Source organism: Quercus lobata, chromosome 7, assembly GCF_001633185.2.
Source record: "Quercus lobata isolate SW786 chromosome 7, ValleyOak3.0 Primary Assembly, whole genome shotgun sequence".
Taxonomy (NCBI): Eukaryota; Viridiplantae; Streptophyta; class Magnoliopsida; order Fagales; family Fagaceae; genus Quercus; species Quercus lobata.
This window is the reverse complement of record NC_044910.1, coordinates 2,111,656-2,116,507: the sequence shown is the minus strand read 5'-3', so window position 1 is coordinate 2,116,507 and position 4,852 is coordinate 2,111,656. Positions and strand designations below refer to the sequence as shown.

Genomic DNA, 4,852 nt, shown 5'->3' with positions numbered 1-4,852 from the left:
CTTGGTGGTGCTACAAACTGAGGTGTTGATTGAGGAATGGGAGGATATGCTTGAGTAGGTGGACGAAATTGAATTTGTTGATGCACTTGTTGTCCACCTATATTTGTGGGGGAATGGTTCTGCTTCCAAGAGAGATTAGGATGATTTTGCCAATTTGGATTGTATGTCTCCGAAAATGGATTAGTAAGTGGTTTTCCATAATTATTTAGTGCATTTGCTTGCTCAGTATAAAAATTAGGGTAACCAACTATGGAGGGACACATTTGTGTTGTATGCATAGGACTTGCACAAATAGAGCATGTTTCACTTTGAACTTTATTGACAGAATTCATCCCTCTACTTAAAGCTAAAGCTTCAACCTTACGAGTGAGATTTTCCAACCTAGCTTTTATGTCTAAATCTTCACTGACTTCATACAATCCTCCTTTCTTAATTGTAGGGGCAGATCTCTCTCTACGATTGGAAAAATCCCATTGTTGTGAGCTTTCTGATAGATTCTCAAGAAATTTGTATGCCTCATCATCCCTAAGACTTAAAAATCCACCACCATTCATGGACTCAATCATGTTACGATTTGTTTGAATCAAACCATCATAAAAATATTGTACTAGTCTCCATGTTTAAAAACCATGATGAGGACACTTAAGATCAAGTCCTTAAATCTCTCCCAACTCTCATAAAATTTCTCTTGTTCATCTTGATAAAAATCTGCAATTTCTCTCCTCAAAGCATTGGTCTTGGCCATTGGGAAAAATTTAGAGAGGAATTTTGTGACCAACAGTTCCCATGAAGTGATAGATCCAGGTGACAAAGAATTAAGCCATGCTTTTGCCTTATCCTTCAAGGAAAAAGGGAATAAACACAAGCGAACGGAGTCATCAGTGAAATTCTGAAACTTACAAGTAGCACAAATCTCAAGAAAATCCTTCACATGCATATAAGGATCTTCTCTATCCAATCCATGAAAAATAGGAAGAAGGTGGATTATCTGTGGCTTTAACTCAAAATGTGCAGCAGTGGTTGCAGGCAATACTATGCAAGATGGAGGGTTAGTGGTTATGGGTGAGAACAACTCCCTAAGAGTTTTTGAATCATCTCCTGTTTCTCCCATTGTGGACGAATATTCAAAACTAACAAGACAATTCTCTTTATCACGTATCCAAGTTCTCATACACCAATCACAAAGAAATAAATATATATATTCTTTTTTGTTTTTGTTTTTGTTTTTTTTTTATTTAGAAAAAAATAAATTTTAACTACAACTAGTAGAAGGAAAAATTCGATCAAGACCTAATTTATTTTCCTAATCAAGTCCCCGGCAACAGCGCCAAAAACTTGTTGTGAAATTTTAAAGTACTCGCAAGTGTACGAACCGTACCGAAGTATAGTTGGACAAGAACAAGGTCGAACCCACAGGGACTTGTATGAATGTAGGAAAATTAATTAAACCTTAACCAAATTAATCCTAATCTAGTTTAAATAAAAATTGGTTGGTTACAATAAAATAAACTAAGCAAATTATAAAATTAAGCAAATAGTTAAACTAAGCAAAAGATATAAAGCAATAAAAAGATGTAAACAATTAAGAGAAAGGAATTAAGGTTTTGGAATCCGCCTTGTAAATCATATCAGCATATATTTATGATCATTAATTTTTCCCAACTCACTACATGTTAATCTAGAAATCAATCTTGCTATTATGGAAAATATCATCATTAAAATCCTTATTTTAAAAATCAAAAGCATGTTCTTCTTCGCTTCCTAAGTATAAAATCAAATCATCAATTGTATCCGTAGCCAAACAAATCACAACATATATCCAATTCTAAAAATCAAATCATAAATTGTATCCATTGATAGACAAATCACAAGTGATATCCAATTTTATAATCAAGAATTAATAAACCAAGCATTCAATTAATTAAGACAAATCCTAAATCATGAGAAAAACATGATTGAACTCATATCTAGAATCGCATCTTAGTCAATTGATATGAAGCAAGAACAATTTAAATCATTAAAGAACAATTATTGTGGGAAAAATCAAATCACATAAATATAACTGATAATCCTTAACAAGGTTTCATCCTCAACCCTAATTATAAATTTAGCTACACATAGTAATTGAAAGAGAACATAAAAATAAAATACGAACCATTAAACTAAACAAATAAAATAGAGAAAGAAATAGTCACAGTGCTAGAGAAAAGCCATAGACAAAAAGAACACGTTCTGCTCCTACGCACCAATCCTAGCCACAGCCTCTATATGTTCAGTCCCCTCAGCCCTAGCACTAGCCTCTCTGAATTTTGCCCTAAAGAACCTTTAAATAGGTTAAGGAATCCTATTACAAGTTGAATTCCCGTTTGGAGAAAATCCCAGATTTTTAGGCTTCACTTAACGGACTATTTTGGCCCATTTAACATCAGAATTTGGACTTTTGGTGAACAACAAAGTTTTAGCCCTTTAAGTTATCGTTCCAGCCCAACTTGAATCATCTCAATTGGACATCTGAGCCGAAAGTTATGCCAAAAATACTAACTGATGTGTAGTCTGGAATCCTAATCCGAATTGGACTTGGATTTGGCGCAAATTTCCTTTGATTCCTTACTCCAATTGGACTTAAATTTAATTGGGTTGGTATTTTCTTGAATTAATGCCTGGCTGGATGTAAGTTGGCTTGATTCAATTGGCCTAGCCCCACTTTGCATGTAAAGCCCTTGTTACCTACAACACAAAGATATTATATAATCAGTCATATAATCAGTCACAAAATAATATAAAAGTAAGGCTAAATATGTAGATATGTGAGTACTTTATTGTATATATTTCATGCACATCATTGTACAATGGACAAAAAAAGATGAACATTCTTCCAATCCAATAATGATCTCTTAATTCTTTTTTACAACATTAGAAGGAATTAGCTAGAGTATATTACATCATAAAAGTATGAATTTATCAAATTTTATGTTCATAAACATAAAATTTAAAATCTACATATTTTATAAGTCTAAATATTAGTTTTAGTAGTTAGTATACCTTTATGATGTAATATACTCTAGCTAATTCCTGCTAATGTTGTAAAAAAGAATTAGGAGATCATTGTTTGGTTAGAAGAATGTTCATCTTGTTTTGTCCATTGTACAACATGATTCTGAATAAATAAAATCTACTATTATTACTTTTATATATATATATATATATATATATATATAAATATGTGTGTGTGTGTATAGCCCTAGTACATTAATCCAATATATTAACTTAAATAACATATATTTTAATAAATTTTTTTATTTTACCAACCATAATGTCAATACTAGTTAAAATACCCAAATATTCCCGATACAACTTGCAACCTAATATTTTATCTAATACATTTTAGAAAAGTATTGGTACCAGTTTAATACATTTTTTCTAACACATTTAAATACGTTTTTCCTAATTCCTTCATATCTAAGATTTGATAAACGCTACCACCATGTAATCTTGATGTGGTGGTCACTTAATAAGTATAAGTGTTTGTATGGTATGAGGGGTAAGAGCTGAGGTTCAAGTCTCTAAGATGGAACTTCACACACATATACATTTAGATTAGACTAAAGTAGAATTTCTATCTTGTATTAAAAAAAAAAAAAAAATTTGATAAACGCTTCTTATTATACATCATTTGATTTATAAAATACTATTTTGCATCTTTAATTTAGCTATGTTCATAAAGAGGTGGGTATTGATCAATGATGAGAGAAGGGATTAAAGAGGTAGGGCGGCTTAATCTTTCAATCGAAACCATAAAAGTCAAAGTTAAGTGGCATCAAAAGTTTAGATCTCATGAATCATGATACCATGCATTGATGCACGCCCTCTTCTTTTTCAGTTTTTTTTTTTTTTCCATGAATTTTTTGCTTTCGGTATGTGGTTGTTACCATTTTGTTATACTGGGCAGTCGCATCAGGATGATAGGGAATAAGTAAATACTAAATATTAATATCTGTACGAAAAGCGAAAGGTGAAAAAAGAAGAAGAAGAAGAGAACTGCGTTAGATTTTTAGCGCCATAATTACAAAGAGAATAGAGCACAAGCACAATCCATATGGAAGTCGGTAGACTTTTGTAAGTCTATCATTTCATTAATTAAGCCTAAAACTTTTACAGAGAAAACTATTTATAAATACATAAACACAGTGTCCCAAAATGGCACAAAGTAATTCCACTCCAGTACCAAAAGATTTCTTGCGACTAAATGCTAAGAAAATTAGAATAAACAAAGCAATTATATATTCTACTCTTTTTTTCCAATATTAATTTGGGTCACCAAAAAAAAACTAAGCCTACACCTTGATTATTCAACCCAGCCTAAAAAAGCTATTGGACCAAGCCTATCATAAATAATCTAATTCCATCCAAAAACATAATGATTAAACTATATTTCAAATGAAAATATAATAGCATTTAAAATGAAATATAAGGAAGAAAAAAGAATTCAGCCTCACTTTATATCATGAAGGAAGACCCATATTAATTAACTATTAAGACTGCAGCACTACCAATTCGTTGTGTAATGTACCCAAATAAATGTAAACAAGGCATACGATATAGCAAATAAATATATCTTGTTTGTGTTCTCCACAATTCTTAACCAATTTGTTCTTTGGTGCAAGGGAAGAATTCCCCTTTCACTTGCCATTTCCTTGGGGCACTTGAACTGGTTTTTGATTTCCTTTTGTGTAAGGAAAAAAAAAATATAATTCTTTACTCTCATTTATATTTTATTTCATTCATAATATTGCTATTACTTCAATATATTATAAGCTAAATTCATGCTTTGTTAAATATAATCTTATTAAAT

General features: G+C 31.3%; 1 non-coding gene across 1 annotated transcript; it reads left to right on the top strand.

The window, feature by feature from the left end:
* The first annotated feature begins 624 nt into the window (after positions 1 to 624).
* Positions 625 to 732, top strand: LOC115954349. Its single transcript, XR_004083889.1, has one exon. It is a non-coding gene; the product is annotated as a small nucleolar RNA R71 (small nucleolar RNA).
* Positions 733 to 4,852: the final 4,120 nt, after the last annotated feature.